This window comes from Phalacrocorax aristotelis, chromosome 18 (genome assembly GCF_949628215.1).
Source record: "Phalacrocorax aristotelis chromosome 18, bGulAri2.1, whole genome shotgun sequence".
Taxonomy (NCBI): Eukaryota; Metazoa; Chordata; class Aves; order Suliformes; family Phalacrocoracidae; genus Phalacrocorax; species Phalacrocorax aristotelis.
Window position 1 is genome coordinate 7,254,281 of NC_134293.1, and position 20,312 is coordinate 7,274,592.

At 51.0% G+C, this 20,312-nt stretch overlaps 1 long non-coding RNA gene across 1 annotated transcript in view; it reads right to left on the minus strand.

The window, feature by feature from the left end:
• Positions 1–420: 420 nt before the first annotated feature.
• LOC142066234 (uncharacterized) overlaps positions 421–20,312 on the minus strand; it is a 44,479-nt gene continuing 24,587 nt past the window's right edge. The window contains exons 2-3 of the long non-coding RNA XR_012663648.1: positions 14,979–15,042; positions 421–498 (exon numbers count right to left, since the gene is read on the minus strand). This is a non-coding gene — a long non-coding RNA (uncharacterized LOC142066234). The remainder of the gene's footprint in view (positions 499–14,978; positions 15,043–20,312) is intronic.

Here is a 20,312-nt window from a genome sequence, read left to right on the forward strand (position 1 = left end):
TTTCTTCTTTTTTTTTTTCTTCAGATGGCAAGTGTCACACTGCATATGAACAGAGACTTCAGTGCATCCCAGGGAAGGTATGGAGTTGCCCAATTAACTGGTTTGTGAGCCCTCAAAATAAAGGTGCACCTGGTCCCTGAAAGCACCAAGCTCTGCGCCCCACAGAAGTTATTTTGGTGGGGAAGAAGAAATTATCCTATAGCTAAAATCCATTTAATCCCCTGGTGTGAAACGGAGGCAGAGGGCATCTCCCACTGGGATACTCACCATGTCCTTCCAGCTCAGCAAAAAATTCAGGGCTTGGTTTGGTCAGGAGCTTTTCTGTGACTCAAGGACAGGTCATTCATCATGGACTTCTGCTGGGAGGGGTTTTTGGCAGCACTCTGAGACCACGGGAGCGCATCCCCGGAAGGAGGGTCCCTGGATGCTGTTGTCTGCTGGAGAGCTGCCGTGGTGGCTGCATTGCTGCTGTCCCTCAGCGATGCCAGGATGAACATGCTGAGCGCCAGAGAAACAAACAAACAAACAAGGGTATTTTGGTTTCCGTAAGCCTGGTTTCCTGAGGAAAAGAGGTTTATGCAATCACTCTCCCTGTGCCTGAGACAGCCGGCGCATCTTCCCTTGTCTTTTTATACCTTACGAGGCAATTTGAACCAAATTTGACAGTAATAATAGGAATCTGAAGAGAATTATGTTCCGACAAGCTTGGTGAGGATCCGCAGCCTGGCAGAGGAGTGAAAGACATAATTAATGGTCCTGCTGAGGAAAAGGCTGCGTTGAGCGTGTTCTCCTCCTCTGTCAGAGAATCTACAGGCAATTAAGAGCAGTCCCCGAGGGGAAAGCCTTGGTCAGCATTTGCATTAGCCAGTGGAGAAGCCACCAGTAAGGAAACTCCAGCTGGCAGTGGGTACTCTGGGGTCTTCTGGGGCAAGTCTGGTAGAGGAAACTTCCCCTTGTTTGGGACATCACAGCACTGCTCTCCTGTGTGGATTCTCTGTTGACTAGTACACAGCTGCACCACTCGGCAGCCTTCTCACCCACCCAGTCACCTCCTATCCCACGCTCGTGGCCATAGCACCAGAAGGAGGAAGAGGCTTCAGCCAGGCACAAGGAGCCCATGGGCACGCATGGTCCTCACCAGCTGGATCCCTCCCTCCATCTTCACCCTCCACTGAGGCATCACAGGACATGCTGCCCTACATTTCCCCAGCACAGAGACCGCCTACATGTGCTTGGAGGACCGACGTGCTTGTCCTGCCATTTCCACTTAGCTCTGCATGGGCACAGGGATGTGCTGCACATATCTTTAATCTTAAAATATCACTTGTTACACCTGGAATCCAACTGAATGTTGCTACTGCAGCCAAGGACTTTGCTCAAACCTTGTGATGGAAACACCAGTTTGAATCCTCAGGAGGTTTAACAGAAAGGCTTGCTTCAAACCTAAACTTTAATCTTCCTGACATTTTTTTCCCCTTATAAAAAAAATTGTCTTAAACAGCAAATGCAAAAGCTCCTGTTTCTGTCAAGTTTATAGCAAAGTGGGTCCCCCCCCAGACCATCAATCCAGGGCTCAGCTGGATCAGGGTGGGATTCAGCATCATCACTGGGGTTTGGGGGTGGGTTTTTTTTTGGCTCTCTGTATCCTTACAACTTAAAGGAAGCTGCCCTGGGACCCAGCAGGGCTGGTGAGGAGTTAAAAAGCATTTTAAAAAGTTACAAGTTGTCCTATCTGCTACCTGCCTCCTGCAATCTCATCTGCATCAGCTGGAGGGAAAGGGTTTGTTTGCCTCCAAGATCAAAAGTTCCCTTTCCCGTCATGCCCCATATTTCAGTATTTGGAAACAAAACTGTTTTGCAGTAATATATTTTTTCTCCTTTCTGTTTCTTTCCCTCTGATAGGAAATAATCTTCTGAGGCTGACAGTCATCCCCAGGCAGCTCCAAAGACTCTATTTTAGGGCCAAATTCCCTCTTTACTTGGGTAAAGGACTGGGGGGGTGGTTGGAATTTTCCTCCAACAACTGGTTCTTTCGGAAATACCAGAGAAGGGCTGCAGCTGTGCATGAACAGTGGATATGTGTGACATGTTTTGGCTAAAAAAGGCTGGAAAAGTAAAAAACCCAAATCCTGCTTTGTATGACCACTGTAACACCAACCGCCCCCCTGCACTTCCCAGAACATCGTCATGGATGGATGAAACCCAGTGCTGGTGCTTCCCCTTCTTCAATAAATGCAACAAACCCCCAAACCCAAGAGGTTTGCAAGGAAAAGGAAATGAAATAAACAAACCCAAGTCCCAGCACTGGGAGAGAGGCAGAGCCTGCAGAGACTGGCCCAGCAGAGAAATGGGTGGGAATAAAATAATAAAGGTAGAAAGAGCCAATGTAAGAGGAATTATTTAAGAGGTAGAAGAAAGCTGTTAAAAAAAGGGGGGGAAAAAATCAACCCTCTCTTGGGGGGGGGGGGGGGGGGGAGGGGGATAAAAATGTTTGAGTGAAAGTAGGCCATTTGCTAAACAATAAAAGGGATGAAGCAGATGATGACTCTAAAATGGCTGAGATGCTGAACTGCTTTTAAAAATCTGCCTTTATCAAGAGAAATGTGGAAGATTGGTTTGGACAATTAGGAAGTAACAAAGGCCTCATAAAAATAGCTCCAGGGGGAAGAGAAACACTCCGGAAACAGGAGCGTGGCAGAAGCGCTGTGGCAGACTGCATTAAGGGATTAGCTGATGGAGGGGCTGACCCTGCGCCAGGGACCAAGCAGGATGGATGGGGACCAGGATATGGGGCCGCATCCTGCCCCCTCCTGACACAGCACCAGGAGCTCCTAAATCTGCCACCAGCATGGACTTGGGGCTTTGGGAAGCATGGAAGGGGGTTGAAACAAGAGAGGTTAACAAAGATCCCGTCAGACAAATTGGAGTGTTGCCTCTTCTTTGCCTTTTAATAGCAGAGCCAAATTAAAGACTGCAAAGCAAATTCTCTCTGGATATCAGGATGTGATATCGCTTCCCAGGGGGTGAAATGAAGGAACGATGGAATTAAATTAAGAAAGAGGAAGTTAAAATTGAATATCTGAAAGGAAACATTGCTCGGAGTAATTCTCTGCTCAGCTGGGGATTGGCAGCCCTGAGGGTCATTATAGATAAAGTCCAATAGCACCTGGATCTCTCGGCATCCAGAAAGCATTTAAATCACAGTCATGGGGGCTGCTCTGAAGAGTCCAATGAGGACTCAGTGTCCGCTGTGCCACAGGGAATAGCGCCAGGGATGGGGAAGAACAGGCAGGGAAAAAAAAAAAGAACAAAATCCCCAGGCAGGGTGGATTTTCCTGATGTTTTTTTTTCCTCTGCATTACAGCCACCTGGACCCTCTCTTTTCAGTGTGGGAGGCAACAGGGAGCAGCAGGAGACGATGCAGCACATGACCACACAGGCATCTGTCTGCTGCTTCAGTTTCCCCAGGGATGGCATGGAGGGGAGGCCACCACATTCCTGCTGCTTTTTACTCTTGCTCTGTATGGGCTGGTGATCCACAACAACTGTACCAGGTCCAGCCCAAAATCCAGCCTTTTTCCAGACCTGGCCTCTGACTGTGTACAGCAGCAAGAAGGATAAATGCAGCTTGAGAGCATCATGCTGCTCCCCCAACTCCTCTCCCCCCTGCCCAGGATCGTATCTCAGGGACCAGGACAAGGGATGCCTCAGCTGCCCAGAGCAAAAAGCCTCCCATCAGCAGCTCTAGGCTGGAGAGCAGGGTGGCTCCTGCATCACAGCCAGCAGAGAGAAGGCGGTGGGTGGGAAAAGAGGACTATTTCTCTCTGCCAGACCCAGAACAGCCTGGGGCCGGTGTAAATCTGCCTGCTCCCAGGGGTCACTTTCCCAGCTCTGACTCAGGCAGGGTCTGCTCATCCCTGCTAGCCTCATCCTCCTCAGGCCCGCTTCCCTACACCTCCCACGGGGAGCAAATAGCATGTCCCAAACCCCGGTGCTGGAAATCCCTGTTACAGAGCAGGGGAGCACCTGGCAGCCTCTTTGCTCAGGGAGAAAGAAACAAACAAAAAACAAGGCACAGAAGAAAAGCTCAAAATAAGGCAATATGGGATGCTAGCGCCCCCAAATTTTCATAAGTATTTTCAGCATCAACTTTTGAGCTAAAGGAAACAGCTGTATGAACCCTGACAGCAGGACAGACAGGACGTGGGAGCCAACACCCTCATATTTTCATTGCACTTTTCCTTAAACCACCCTGAGTCATGCAATTGACAGCCCCCCCCCTTCATCTGAAATGAGAGCAAAGCATCACCAGCATCCCCAAAAAAAGCCTGTCCCCTTCGCAGTACCAGAAGGCTGACAAAAATAGGTCTCTCTTACTGCAGCACCAAATGTACTCACCACCACCCAGAAGCCAAAACCCTTTTAAGAGTCCAGGGACCCCTTTTATAGAGAGCTCCCAGCCAGCCCAGGAGCACCTGATCCTGCCCCAGCCCATCACCTGGGAGGCTGCAGGTGAGGCTCAGCCCAGCCTTGCACTTAAAGGACCAGTTTCCCTCATGAATGCAGTGATTTAAACCTTTGTTTTTTCCCTTAAATTATGGCATGTCCTGGCTTTGCAGTGGTCTTGGGGAGAGAAGAAATCTTCCCTGGTCTGGGGGAAATGAAGCCCCATTTGGGGAGGAACCAATGGTCTCTGGCTTCAGCCTCTGATCTCTTCCTGGAGGAGTGGGGACAAGCAGTGACAGCAGGGCAATAAATCAGGGGAAGGGTTTCTGAAGGGCTTTCTGAGCAATCAAGATGAGACAGAAATATCCTCGACTCCGGAGCATCTGCTCCAGTTACCACCCACCTGCTCAGCCCAGCCAGGGCCGAAAAAGCTGGAGGAGATCACTGGGATCTTTAATAAATCTTGCAATGACCCTGCCTGGGTTTTAGGGCAAAGAAAAGGGAAAAAGGCTTCTGATGCACCCTGAGTATTTCACCCACCCTCTCCCACTGTGGTGGGCTCACTCTCTTGCCCTGGGCTCCTGCAAGAGACTGCTCCTAGATTGGGGCACCCAATTTCTGCTAGTCCAGTTTCAAGGTGAGACAAGCAAAGACACTCCCCAGGATGTGCATGGGAGAGAAGCAGAGGAGGACTCTGATTTCAGCCACGGGAGCCCAGGGCCAGCCCTCCCCGGCTGAGCTGGTCCCCAGCTGTCCAGGCTGCTGGCAGTCAGGGCAGGTCTTCTGCTATTGCACCGGCCAGGAAGTCCAGCAGGGAGGTGAGCGGAGGCTCATTCCTGCAATGAGCTATGAGGTATGTGGGGTTTCTGGCCAGAAAACTGTTCATCTCCCACCAGATCTGCTTCCCAGGCATTCAGAGACCAGAGGAAGAGATCACCTTGCATCACATGATGATACAGAATTAGGACCATAAGAAGATGTGAATGGTGACCCAGGAAAGACAGCCTGGGTTGTATCAGTTCTAGTAATGCAAAAACTTTGAGGGGAAGATGTTCTGGTCTGTCTGGGAAGGTTGGGTACTGAGTTCATGATGGCTCTGCCATGGAGCTGTGAGGCCATCCGTTGTCTGACCTGGGCCCATCTGCAGCTACGAGCTCGATACAAAGAGTAAAAAGAAGGACACCACATCTCCCAGAACAACTGCTGGGTGACTGTTCTCATTAGACCTTGTTCCCAGTACCAATCTCTATGCTGTGCAAGACTCCAGGAAGCAAAGAGGATCCCAAGCCATCATCCGGGGGTGCGATTCCTTGAATGCAGATGCATCCCTTGGCGAAGAAGAGAGCTGCTGGCCATGAGCCATGCAAGCACAGATTGGTGTCTGGTACCACATGCCATTGCCCAATGAGCTAAAAATTCTGTGCTCAAGTCAAACAGGAGAAATTGGCTAAAAAGCAAAAATTAAGGGACTCAGCAAGTAAAATCTTGGTACTGTGAGTGACTTGTCAGAGGACATAATATTAGGGCTGGCCTGGAAGAGGCTTTGTATGTCAAGGGGAGAGACCTGCCTCAGCATAACGCATGGAGATGCTGAGCTAAAGGGTTGACATTCAAAGGAGCCAAAGGTACTTTTGACTTAAATCTGGGCAGTTGACCATAAAGAGGGCTGGCTCCTGGGCATGTGGCTACTGGTAGCAGCTTCAGTGTGGTGCTTTAGGGGGAAAACTCAATGGGCTACAGAGTCAGAAATCAAAATCCTGCCTGTCCAACCTTCTCGACTGGACTTGAACAGATATAGATGGAGAACTCAGCCTGCTCCATGCACTGGGGTGGGGGGAAGGTCTTTGCCATTTCAGCCACACAACCCATATAGGCAAAACAGAGTGTCAGCCAGTTACTGGCTTGGCTTTTGTCTGAGGAAGGTGCTGCATCACTTCATCCTGGGAAGGGGTGCAGTCCTCCCTGCTGGACTTTCTGGACTTTATTCTGGAAAGCAGCTCTGCTGAGAAGGCCCTGGCAGTGCTGGTGGGCAGCGAGGTGACCCTGAGCCAGCACCGGGCCTTTGGGGCCAAGGAGGCCAGCGGTGCCCTGAGGTGCATGAAAAGGAGTGTGGCCGGCAGGGCGAGGGAGGTTCTCCTCCCTCTCTGCTCTGCCCTGGTGAGGCCACATCTGGAGAGCTGCATCCAGTTTTGGGCTCCCTAGCCTGAGAAGGACAGGGAACTGCTTAAGCAAGTCCAGCGGAGAGCTACAAAGATGATCAGGGGGCTGGAGCATCTCCCTTGTGAGGAAAGGCTGAGAGACTTGGGTTTGTTCAGCCTGGAGAAGAGAAGGCTGTGGGGGGATCTCATCAATATTTACAAGTATCTGAAGGGCGGGTGTCAGGGGGATGGGGCCGGGCTCTTTTCAGTGGTGCCCAACGCCAGGCCAAGGGGCAACGGGCACAAGCTGGAACACGGGAAGTTCCCCCTGAACATGAGGACAAACCCCTTCCCTGTGCGGGTGCCAGAGCAGGGGCACAGGCTGCCCAGAGAGGCTGTGGGGTCCCTTCCCTGGAGACATTCACCCCCCGCCTGGACGCGGCCCTGTGCCCCTGCTCTGGGGGTGCCTGCTCAGGTAGGGGCTGGGACGGGGTGAGCTCCAGAGGGCCCTTCCAACCCCTACAAATCTGTGAATCTGTGAGGTCTTGAGCGTTCACTTGAAGTGTCTTGGAAGATGTAAGGGAGGGTGAGAGACCAAGACAACTGGTCTCTCTCGACAGAAGCCATCCAACCAGAACAGATTTTCAGCTAAGGAAAGCTTCCTAAACACAGAGCCCTGGTGTCTGTGCTGTCAGAAGTGATGTTGTAAATGGGCCTTGGATGTACTATCACATTGTAATACTGTACAAAGAGCTTGGTGGATTAAGTGGAAAAATTATAACTTTTCAGAAGAAATAATATATTGGAGATGGGGAAAAAATCAGTAGGTTAGACTGATGTGAATCTACTGTTTCTTCTCTGAGCTGCGCAAAAAGGAGTTTTTTTCCGAGAAAAACTAGCTCTCTGCAAGGGGTTTGGGCAATAAAGTCACATCTCCTGCAGTACCGTGGCACACAGTACTTGTTGGAGACTTTGTGTGTGTAGTCTGACAAGGCAAAGTCTTGATCCATCTCCCCCCTTTTTGCTCATATTTATTAGCTTCGTTCTTTCACTGCTGCTTACTCACCACAGTTACAAGCTCCAGCCCTTTTTCCTCAAAACAACAGTGAGAAACACAACAGTTCAGCTGTACAGTCATGGTTTTTAATACGTTTTGCCTTCTGGGGCTGCAAAGAAAGCACAGAAAAATTGTTCTGATGGCTCAGATCTGGGGAGAGGTGAAAAGGGGAGCGGGAAATGTGATGGTGATTGATGGAGAAAGGGTCATTGCGGGGTGGTGAGCGTCCCCTGGAGCATGCTGTCACGGGGCTGCGGCGGGGCTAGAGCTGGCCTGGGGTGGGAGAGCAGAGAGCAGCTGAGAACTTGGTTGGGCCAGCTTAAAGGAAATTGAGAGCTGGGACGCTGCAGACCTTGAGTGCAGACAGTTTGGAGTGTTAGGACAAGGCACAAGGTCATCTGGATGGTCTGGGAGCTGATCCACTCCCCAGACACTAAGTCACCTCAAGAGTTTGGGCTCTTTGGGAACGTGAAGCTTTGGGAACGTGAAGCTATGTCCCATGTCTATGGAGGGAGGCAGCCATCCATGGCCTGAGTCCCTTTGGTTTGCACCTTGATGCACCTAATTACGCCCTTTGTTTGCATGCTCAAGGGATGAGCCTAATGATGTATCTCAGAGACTGCATCTCCTTGGAGCACCGTCTCTCAGGAAGGCAGGTCCAGCCCCACCTTGAAGCGCCAGCAAGAGGACACTGCTACCCCTGAGATGGTCCAAGCTGTGGAGGGACTGAGCGGGGTTGGATGTTTGCTTAATTTAATCTCCTCTCCATCCTCCACCCATCTCTCATTTCCCATGAGCCTCTCTGTTCCTTGCCTGCGACATCATGCTGAGCCCAAGGAAGCCATCCCAGGGCAAAATGACAATAGCTGAATTCTCTCATTAGCAGCAATGTGATGTCGTTAGGTAGGATGAGGTTTTCATGGAGACCAGAATTTTTTTTAAAGACAGAAAAATAGGGATGGAAGTGGGAGGCAAGTAAAGGTCTCCATTCACACCTTTTCCACAGAAAACCTCCCCAAACTCACCAATAAAAGCTGACTTTGTGGCTGTAATTAGGAGGGGAAAAAAGATTCTTGTTTCACAAAAAATTTGTTTTGGAGTTTGTCCCTTCTGAGAGAAAATGGAGCTCATGTGTCATTGAGTGGTTTGGGGCAGGTTACAATAGCCATGTCTCAGCTCAGAGCTCAGGCATGAGACATCCCCACCTCCAATGGGCATGATGCTGGGAGGACAACGAGATGAAGGTGATGCTAAGACACCCCAATCTACATCTGATGGGCACAAAAAGTGTTCCAGCTGGTCTCTTGCCACCACTGCTTTCTTATTTCTGATGGAATTCCACCAGCAGCAGCAATGTCCAATGCTTTGTTAATTTGAACAGAGGCTGAAGACAAACAAAAGCCACGTGCCACTTCCCTCTCCCATCAAGGAGCGAGTGAACCGGAACTCAGCCCTCATACTTTCCCCTTGTTGGACCATTGTGAATGAGGACTTGCCAATTGGTTTTTAATTTGCTTCAGTGCAGCCGAGGAAGGCTGGGACTGAGGGCTGTGGGATTCACTCCTGCCTTTGTGGGTTTTCTCAAAGTGAGCTCCATTTGCTTTGTGTGAAAAGGACACACTCCAAGACTCAGCTTTTGCCTTGAGAAGAAAGTGCTGCTTAAAAAAAAAAAATAATTAAAAAAGACACCCGGACAGCTTCTGAATTTTGTAGGATGGCCCAGGAGCTCTCAAAAATCAATGAGAATAAGATAGTGGAGTTGGTGTTAACAGACAGCAAAGTGGGTTGTGAAGGGTCTTTCATACCCAGCTGGAGGTTTAGCATATTTTGATTTTTTCCTCTCATCCTGGCAGGTACCGAAAAGGAATCGGGAAGAAACTGATTCCTCACCCAGGGGAAAACTCTCATTTCAGTCAGCACTGGGAACTGGAGTCTGCTCAAGAGTGTGGAAGATTAACATGGTGCAAAAGAGCAACTTGAAAATCCCAAATCAAAGGAACAGTTCATGGCAAACTTCCCACCAGCTCCATGAGACATCAGAGTACACACGTGGGAGAGACTCATGGCCACAACCCAATGCATGAAGATTTCCTAGAGCTACACAACAAAGAGGAGAAAATGGAGATCTCAGCCCTGCTCCTAGCACCATTTATCACATGGCATGTGGCAGAAGATGCCTCCCAGATCGCCCCAGCTTGGCAGATGCCAGCAGGCTTCTGACATCGCTCTTCCACCCATTCGTCCTGCACCATATGGCTCTCGCATGCTGGGTCCCAGGAGGCCCTTTCTAACAGCTGCTCTGCTAATGACTCCTTATTAATAGCAGGACTCTGGAAGGGCACCAGTGATGCCTCTCTTGAAGGTGAACCTGTCAGGGATGGATTTGGCTTCAGATCTTTGCCTTCGCAAACAGCCCAGATCACCTCCACCACCAGCAGTGATGGTTTGGGCAGCATTGTTGAATGTGTGCGGAATGGCTGGCTGTTAACAGCCACCAGCTGTGTCATTTCCCAGCCTTTCCAGGCCTCGTTTATCCTGGTTGCCAACATCCCACGTAAACTGAAGCCAGCCTGAAGAAGGCTGGCCTCCAAGAGAAGTAACATCTTGGTATCTTCTCCTTCCACACCACCATCTCACATCACTCGCTGTAAGACAGCATGGGATGCAAACTCCTGGGACTGTTTGCTTCCCTGAGCTCTTGGTTCATGGCCCAGCTTGTAAAAAACCCTTCTCTCCCTGGGCAGCTCCTCCTTTGCTCACAGAGCTGTACAGGCAGGGGCTGGGAAGGGGAATGGTTTTCCTGTCCAGGAGTCATGTGGGTCCTAGTGAAAGCAGCACTGGCTGTGTCCAGGACAGGACAAAGAGAAACCATCTCGGAGTGGTCAAAACAACCATTCACAAAGCTTTGGTTCTCAGCTGATCTCCGAAGATCCCGACTGAAAGCCTCGAGCACCAGTGCTGTGCCCAGCAAACCCTGGGCAGCCCAGGCTCATCGCAGCCCTGTATTCAGAGAAGGAGGCGTGGGAAGCCACCCCATAGTGACCTGCTCCCATAGCACTGGTTCTCAACCAGTGCTGGGTTGAGGATTGGGAGAGGGGACTGCAAAGTCCTAAAAAAGCCCAGCCTTGCTCTCAAGGAATGATGTGTACGGTATCTCCAGCACTGGCGTTCTGTAAGCACAGGATTTTGGGGATCCATGGGTGGTTTTGGAACGTGGTTAGGAGGACATTCCCAAGGCTCACAGGACTGGCTGGTGGGGCGGGGGGGATGGAAGGGCAGCTGGGCCAACATCAGGGACTCAGTCACCCCTCCTACAAGCCAGCCCCGGCAGGCAGGGTGAGATGTAACAGCAGCCCCAGAGTGGGTACCACCAGCCTGGACCAGGGTAGAGTCCTGTCCCCAGGAAGCCATAGCAGTTGGAGCAGCCCAGAGGGAGCCCCTTTCCTCCAGGCAGCTTCCCCATGTGCTGGGGTCCCCCCTGGAGCCCCTGCACTCCCCCTCTCCTTGCTCAGCCACACTGAGCCCTCGCTGGCCACCCTAAACTGCCTCCACGAGCAGCCTCACCACAGACCGGCACCAAGGAGCAGAGCCGTGCGTAGGTGTGTGTGTGCGTGAAGAACATGTGTCTCACTGAGAAGTGCTAACATATGGTGACTCTGTTCCTGGAGGCACCAAAAGCCACAGCCATTAGTCTCTATAAATAATTTTAGCCATGAAGCCTCCAATGGCTGTTTTCCCTCCTCCCTGCAAAAAGGAAAAAAAAAGCTTTGTAAAATATTAGTGTTCCTGAAACAGCAGAAAAGCCTGACCAAGACCAGAGGACTGGAGAGCAATTAAGTCAGGCAACTAATTGCTAACAAGTAGTGTGTCTCCGATGGGTGATGGGAGCCCTGTGTGCAGGAGGAGCGTGGCCAGCAAGCTGTTTGGCAGGCAAGCCACAGGCTGATGGGGCTGGGTGGCTCCTCCGGAGGTGCCCAATTCAGCCCCAGGGATTTTCTGCCCTATGTGGGAGGAGGTCTGGCACAACTGGGGCTGGGAGAGCCCCTGGCTCTGCCCCAGGATCACCCGAGGGTTCAGCAAGGGGTCCTATCTGGACATGGTGGGGACAGTTGCCAGGAGACCCAACCACATCAATCCTGTGCAGGCACAATGGATGTACTCCAGCTTTCCAGAGCTCAGATGCAAACTTGGGCCCTTGAGTTCCCAAACCAGAGAGGACACAAAGCACCCACAAATACACACCAGCCAAGCCATGCATGCCCATGTGCACAGAGCTGCAATTATCACCTGCGGCGAGGGGACAGGGAGAAGGGACACATCACCCTATCACTTCCCAGCTGCCTTTGCCCAGCTCCATCATTCCTCTTGTCCAGGCTGTGACCCGAAGAGAGGTGCCGTGTTTGAGTTACAGCTCTTGTCTCCATGCACAGATCAAAACAACTCATGCTAATAGCACTTCCCAGGTGGGGAAGGAGGAAGACAGGACCTGGATCTGCTCCGGGTCCCCAAGTCACCCCCCAGGATGCAGCCACAGGGGCCACACTGGCCCTGGGCACAGGCTGGGGCTCACAGGATGGGCACAGCACCCAGCACCATCCTGACCAAGTGGCCAATTTTACCATTGTAACAAGCCATGGCGGTATTCTCCCACCATGGGAACAAGTCTCCTGGTGACGGCAAGGCAGGATAGAGAAGACCCCCCCCACCTCGTGCTCCAAAAATCTGCATAACTCAGCATGATAAGGAGGTATCAGGATGGGATGGAGTTGATTGACCTTAGCAAAACCTGGCCCAGAATCTCCAGGATCCCTGGGAGGCAGCAGCTTTCGCACCAAGCCTCAGTACACGGAGGCACCTCAGCCCAGCCCCCACACGGTCCTTGCCCGCCCGGGGAGCCACTCTCCCCTCCAAGGGTTAAGGCAGGAGCTGCATAGGCTGATGGAGTAAGAAATTTCACTTTGCTCCTATTTGTAGTTAAAAAAAGCACTAATTCATTCTAAATCTGCCTGAAAGAGCCTTAAGTGGTAATACGCCGATAAGACGACTTTATTTGGCTTAGCATTTAGAAAGTTTTATGTGTGTAAATGGGTGAGGATATCGCAAAGGCTCATTTTCTCTCTTTCTGTCTGTTTAAGTGGGGAGCTGTCTGGCTTCCCTTCTGCTCTCCTGCCGGCAGCATTTACACATCCCAGCCTTTTCCCCTTTTTCAGCAGGGGATTATTGCTTGATGCAGGACCTGCACCTTGTTTGGTTGACCCCTCTTGCCCGAAAGCCCCACGATCTTCCCATGGCCCAAGGACTTCTCCACCCCACTGCTCCTGGGTGCTGCAGCCCCAGGCAGACCTGGAGCCATCCTGGAGCCTTGATAGGTTTATTAGGCTCTCGCTGGGGTCTCAGCCTGGGTGAATCAGGGTTAGTCCCCAGGCACACTCAGAGCAGAGGACAAGACTCAGCTTTGCAGCGATTCAGGATGACCAGGGTGTGCAAACCTTCCCATGAGCTGCGAGGCATGCAACCATTGCTCCCCCAAATCACCCCACACAGTTTCCCAGGTACCACCCCAATAGTCCTGAGGAAGAGACATCCTCGTCCTCACCCCTGACCCAAGCAAAGGAGAAATTTCATTCCCCATGGCACCACCAGCCTTCGTGCTCTGACCGCTGGGGTCGATGGGGTTGGGAGCATGATTTCATTTGGCTTAGGCTCATTTATCTCCCTTCATGTGAGCCACCAAAAAGCCACCAGCCAGCAGTACCTTCCCCAGCATGGCCACACTACCCTGCTTCTTCCAACCCAACTTTTCACATCCGAGCCACCACCACATCCAGCTCTTATGCAAAACACTCCACAGAGAGATTTCTCATCCTGGTCCCTCCATTTACTTATAGGGCCATCGAACAACTTCCCAGCAGCTAAGAAGTCTCATGAAGTGCTCTTGTCAAAGGTTAGCATGGCTGTGAAGATGCTGATCTTTAGGAGCAGGGAGCCGGCTGTGGGAGAATAAACACTGCCAAGTGGTACTCGGGCCATGTGAGATTTGGCAAATTTCGTAAAGGTCAGTTATCAAATAAATGAGAGGAGATGAGAAATTTCAGCAAAATGCCCCTGCTTCTTGGAAATGTCTGATTGAGCACAAGGCTTGATGGATGCTATAATGGGGTCCCTTATTTTACGTCTGTCGGTGTCTGGAGTTAAGTTTTGCCCTCTGAATATGAACATGCCGGTGGGGCTTCGAGCATATGCCTTGAGTCTCAGGCTTTGCCAACAGCCAGGCGTTGTTGTACAGGCTTCACGTTTATTCCCGCACAGCTCATTCAGGAGGCAACAGCAGCAACGATTTGTAGTTAAACAGCAACAGTTAAATGAGTGCAACCACTTGGGTCAATGGGGAAGTCACTTATTCCAGTATTAAACAGCATTAACTGGTGGATACCTAGGAAAGGCACAACCAGGGGAGTTCGCTTGGGCAAGCAGATCTGGCTGGAGACACCCAGAAATGTGTCTGGAAGGAGCTGAAATGTTTCATTCTGATGCTTTCAACAGAAGGTATTTCACTTCAGGACACTCAGCTCCCTTTGCATCATTTTTAAGTGAAATGTTTTGACCTCTTCTTAATGGATATATTTTTTTTTAAATTGTCTGATTTTAAAGAAAAAAAAGGTAGATAGGCCCTAAAATTATGTTTACTGGGGGGAGTGTGTAAAAGAACCCCTTCCCCACCAATCTGCAGCGATATATTTGGGTTTTTTTCAGAGTCATAAAAATCACAGAATGCCCTGAGTTGGAAGGGACCTGCAAGGATCATCAAGTCCAGCTCCAGTCCCTGCACAGGACAACCTTCACCTTTCACTTGCTCTCCGACACCCCACACCTTGGAAGAATTGCTCTTTCGGGTTTACACCAGCCAAATAACACAGATCAGCTGAGCTCGGCCTTACTCCTACAGCAACCTGAAGAGAGGAGGGGAGGGCAAGAGGAGGATGAAGCAGGAGGGTCTGCAGCAAGAAGTGGCCAAGGGACTAGAATCAGACTTTGTCCTGGTGATCCAGCCTGGGACAGGGCCGCAACCCAGGCTCAGGCTGCAGCAGCCTCTAAGGCAGCAGCTGAATGTCACCTGGACCTGCGAGATGCCACCAGGGAAGTCATGCAGGAGAAACCATGCCTGGGTTTACCATTCCAAGGAGCATCTCCAGTGGTTGGTCCTCACCTGCACAGTTTGGGTAAAGCTCCCACTGGACAGGAGCACGTGAAGCCCTCTCAGTGCTCTGAAAGGCAACGGCCTTCCTGGCTTCAATTGCTTGACTGGATTGCAGCCATGATGCTGTGGGTGTACTCACCATTGGGCTTTGAGGGTCTGTCTCTCTTGGGATGAGCTGACCACAGCACCAGGGGGAGCAGGGCCTTAATAAAGAAATGCAAACCAGAGCGGCGATGAGACACAGTGAGGAGAGCTTCATGCCTGCCCTGAACAATCTCTGACAGCCCAGGAGGAATTTGGATCATTTCAGTTTGGTTTTAGCATTATTCCTATTCCATTTAGTTAAATAAATAGAGGCTGGGTTTAAACTAATTTAATCGTGTGCACGCAGCCAACTTGCAGAGCCTGAAGCAAATCATGATTTTTATTGAACTGGTGTGGTTTGAGTTCAGAGGAAGAGTTTGCTACAAGGTGAATTTTCAGAGGGTTTCCTACCCTTTCCAAAAGGGCCAGTGACCAACAGCTTCACGTGGGGAAATGAGGGGAAGTACCAAAAAAAAAAAACCCAAACCAAAACCAAAGGCCAGTTTTCAAGGAGACACCTGGATTTACAGCAAAGTTTCACTTGTCCTGGCTTTAGAGCCATTTCACTAGGAGACATGCGTTTGGGATTTAATCGAATCTTTATGAAAAGGTTCAAAATACAAGAGCAGACAGTTATTAAAATGGCAATAATGTGAAAATGGGTATTAAATAGATACTGTAGATCCTCCCATCCAGCCCTCCATGCCCTCTTTGTCCCGCTCCCATTATAGCAGTGCAGGAGCAGAGCCCACAGGCAGCGTACCCCATTGGGGTGGCACCGGAGGGCAGAGATCCACAGGCAGCAGGTGACACCTTCACAGCCTTTCCCACCTGGAAGCTGCTGAGATGATCCAGTGGAGAGTTTTATCAGTTTATAACCAAGTGTAATCCAGATGGATTCAAATAACCCCCGGCACTCCACATTGTTGCCTGCCCATCTTCCTATCCCTGCTCCAAACGGCAGGGACGCCAGCCCTGCTCACAGCACCAGGAGGGAGCGGAACCACGTGCCTTTACCTTCTTCCATTTGCAGGAGTGACTGAACATCTATATTTGTGGCAATTCCTCTGCTCACTGCCTCACAGCCGCCCTAAGGCAGCGATTTGGCAGGAAAGCTTTCACCCTCAAGGGCTGGGGCTTGGCAGGGATGCAAGCGACTGATCTGCAGTTCAGGGATGCAAACCAGCTGTCCCATGGAGCTCTGGTGGAGCTGCTGGTGTGGGCTGTGATAATCCAGCAGGAGCTTGTTACTCACGTTTGTTTACTGCAGGAAATACATCTTTTCGGCTCATGCTGGGGATTAATTAATGGTTATGGCTTCTGTGACCCTGTGATTAATTCATTTTCACATAATTTCTTGAAGACAAAACGATGTATTAGTAGCTTTTCTCCCTCCCCATCCCCACTTGCCACGGCCTCTGGAAGGACCAAGCAGTCAATAAGAACTTTCAAGGTTTGCTATCCAAGAGTCACATTGCACAGAGGGAAGGGCTTGGCTTTACCCTAAGACTGCTGCAACCTGGAGCAGGACTAGGGTGACACCTTTGCAGCCTCCTGATGAGAGGGAGCATGGTTGCCCACCATGGTTTGGTGGCCTGCAAGAAAGGTCACCTGGAGAACAGCAAGGATGAACCTTCTTCCTCCATTACCAGGTGGCATCTTGGGCATTGGAGCTGTGACATCTTGGTGTGTGAGAGGTAGTAAGAAGAGATGAAGCGTGTGGGTGGGATCCATCTCCCCCTGTGCATTGCAGGAGACCTGCTCTTGCTAAGAGGTCGGAGTTGTAAGCAAGGTGAACATGCCCAAATCCTCCCTCCAGGATCTTTTCCAGCATGTCCTGCCTAGAAACTGCTCTGCCCTGAAATGGGAAGAGAAGAACTGGCCTGGTGTCAGGACACAGTCCCTTGCTGTGCATGGAAAAGCGAGGTCACCCCTTCTTGCATATTCATCAAGAAAAATAACCACCTTTGAGACCACACAGGCATGCTTGTGCCAGAGCCCTTAGCAAGCAGAAAAGCCTCCCCCCTGGGACACAGCTTAAACCACCGCTGCTAGGGGATTTAGTGCAGGGCCTACAGAAATATCCTTGTCCCTCATGGGCCCCAAAGGAGAGGGACTGCCGTGGTCCTCATGCCTACCAGGGGGCAGGAAGCCCAGCTTTGGGTACCTTCACTTCCTGAGGACCAGGGATGGCCGGGACCGAGAAGGAGGTGGGGAGCCTAGGGGTCCATCACGAGGTGACCTCCTTCACCTGTTCCTCTGCCAAACCCAGGGCTGCGGCCCTGTCCCACCTCCAGGTCAGAGATTGCTTTTTACCATTGAAAGAGAGGCTAAAACTCACTCTTTGCCTAATCCAGACTCCTGCGGGAGCAGCCGCCTTGCCTCCCACTGCTCCCTCCCCTCCCAAAACCCATTTCAATCTGAGATTATCGAGTTAAAACACTCAGCTGACAGAAATAATAAGCACTCAGCAGGCAGCCAGCAGCTCTGCTGGGCTTCCCTCTTCCCACGCCCTTAATCTATTTTTCAGAGAGTCTTCAAGCAATTTAAGCCAGCCTTTCAAAGCCAAGGAGCTTTAAACTTGGACATCGAGAGTTGCCCCTGCTTGTCCTTGGCTCACAGCTCTGCTCCATCCCTGGTCACCAGCAGAATAGGGGATGGGGCAGGAGGGAAGAGCTGTGATTTCTTGCCCAGGGAGATGGGATGGCTGGGGAGAGAGAGGGAGTAGGGGTGAGGCCATGAGAGATGCCAGTGCTGGCAAGGTAGATGTGGAAAAATGTGACTATGGAGATTACAGTGCTAAATCCAGGTTTCCTTCACAGAAAGTTGGCAGATTGCAGAAAAAGACCCTGATGTGAAATGCTGCCTCAGGGTCTGGCTCCAAGCAGGAAAATTAGATTACATGAGATAGAGAGGCTTACCTCCTTCCTCTGATGGAAGGGAGGAGCACTGGAAAGGTGCTGCCCAACCTGTGTGGGCCCAGCAGGAATGAGAATAAAGTTTAAATCAAGCAATTATTTGCTTAATTTCTCTCAAGCTTTAAATGTCTCAATTTGCCAGAGGGTTTTTTGGGTTTTGGTTTTGTTTTGCCTTTTTTCCCCCCTCTTTCTTTTTAATCTTATTCTTCCTATCCCTCTTTACTGGTTCTAATTGTGTCATTAGTAATTAATGACTTTGGAGGGAGACTTTTTTTTTTTAATTAAAGGAAGAAATGAGGAAAGCTGTAGTGACACGCAGGCATCATTCCACCTCTCAGCACGGACAGGATTTTCCTGAAGCGGTTTATCTGTCTTCTGGCAATTGAGAAAGGGGCTGGGACTGGCCCACGGATATTTTCTGTGCTGGTGTACCCCAGTTCGGAGACTTCATCCTCCCACCTTCTCATCCATGGCAAGGAGCTCTTCTGTGCCTTGGTCAGTGAGCCAGGGAGTAAATTTTAACTCCAGGAGAGACATGTTCTGAGTGTGAATTCACATGGAAAAGGCAGGCTGGATGGTGCAAAACCCGTTCCAGATGTGGCTCTTCTCCCACAGAGACCATGGAGAAGGCCTCAGGTTCACCTGGTCCCCTCCAGACATCTGGAGAGCTTTGTAGAAGCTCATCCCACCTCTGCCCTGGACGCTGAAGAAATAGCACAGCCACTGTTTGGACCCCAGCAATGCTATGTTGTCCCCACTGCTGGCTGGGAAGCCTTTCCCCTGGCTACACTGGAGACGTGCCAGCCTTGGGAACACCCAGAGCATTGCTTGCTGACACGTCTCCACCAGGATCTGCTCCGTGGCTGCAGTGGGGACCCTCTCCCTGCCTCTGCGCTCAACCGCTGCGAGCTGCCCAGCTCCTGGGAAGGCGGTGCAGGAAAACCGCACGTCCTATCTCATCTGGTAAATGTGTAATTATTCCTCCTGCCGATGCTTGCTGCTCCGTCCAAGTCGATGCGGTGCTCCATTTGTCATTGTTTGTGAGAGCAGAAAGGGAGGCCACCGCGCTGAATGGGAATTGATTGCTTGGATGCTGGCCGGGCTGGGCAGGCAGCCTGGGCTCTGGGTAATTGCAAATTATTCCTTTAGCTGCTGTACGCGGGAGAGTTGCACACTGGGATCCCTCCAGTGACTCCCCAGCTACTGGGAGAACTGATCTGCTCCCAGAGAGGAGGAGCAGAAGGAGCATCAATGGGATGCGACGCACATCTTGGGAGAGGACGGCAGCCACACACCTTCACTGTGGATTTGCTCATGCTCCTCAAATTACCTCCAGCAGCTGCTAAAAGCAGTGAAGGGGGTTTTGGAGGAGACTCTGAGAAGCAAAGCAACTGGGAAAGAGAAAAAAAGGAATGAAGCCCCACATCTGCAGATGTAGTTTTGTAAAAGATACAGCAACACACAGTGGGAAAGGAGGGATAATTGGCCCTGAATTAGTGGCTGATGTTCAGGCAACAGGTCTTGGGGCTCCTGCAAACAGCTGAGAGCAGACACCTGCCCAAAGGTCGGGAATAAATGGAAAAATAATACCCCCCACCCAAAACCTAGCACAAATGTCAAGGCAATACAAAGGAGAGAGCACAAAATAGCACATGACATTTTCTAAGGCCATTATCTGAGTTTCACAGTGCCTCTTAGGCAATGGGCTTGGCCCTGGCTGCCTCCTTGGAGAAGCTCTGCAGAAAGGAAACAAGGGTGAAGAGAAGAAAAATGCCCATGGTTAACTGGGGAACAAAGAGCGCGTTTCAGTGGGGAGTGAGAGTCAGAGATGATCTTGACACCCAGCGGGAAGCCCGGAGTCCGTGTGAGCAGCAGGCGTTGTGCCATGCCAGCCTGGCAGCACTAGGGATGGGGAGCTCAGAGGGGAGCCGAGCTGAGCGTTCACCTTCTGCTGGTTACAGACTGAAAAAAAGGATGTGATAATTTGCTGTGGTTTGAAGGTGGAGGAGGGATGAGGAGCTTGGCTGTCCCCAGCAATGAGGGAACAGGCTCAGAGGTGCAGCAAGGAGGAGGAGAAGAGCTTGGGGAGGCAGAAGTGCATTTTGTGGTCCTACACCCTGGGGTAAAGAGCTGCTCCTGGCCAGGGTGGGGATGTGTCCCTGCTCCTGCAGGGTGCTATTACAACAAATGCATTTAAGAGAAGTGAAATTTTACTATTCAAACATGCTGTCCTGTGCAGTGGACTCCCACCTTGGGAGCGGGTAAGCCTTGCACCAGGGGTCAACTTATGGTAGGGAAGAAAACCCAGGGTCTTGAGGGATCCTGGGTCTTCCTGAGCTCTGGCAGTTTTATCAACTGACTCATCCTCAGTGAAAGGTCATGCTCATGCCCTCATGAAAGGTCACTGCTCCCAGGGGACGGGACCGACCCCTCCAGTCACACCACACAGGTGACAGCCACTGCTCCCTCTC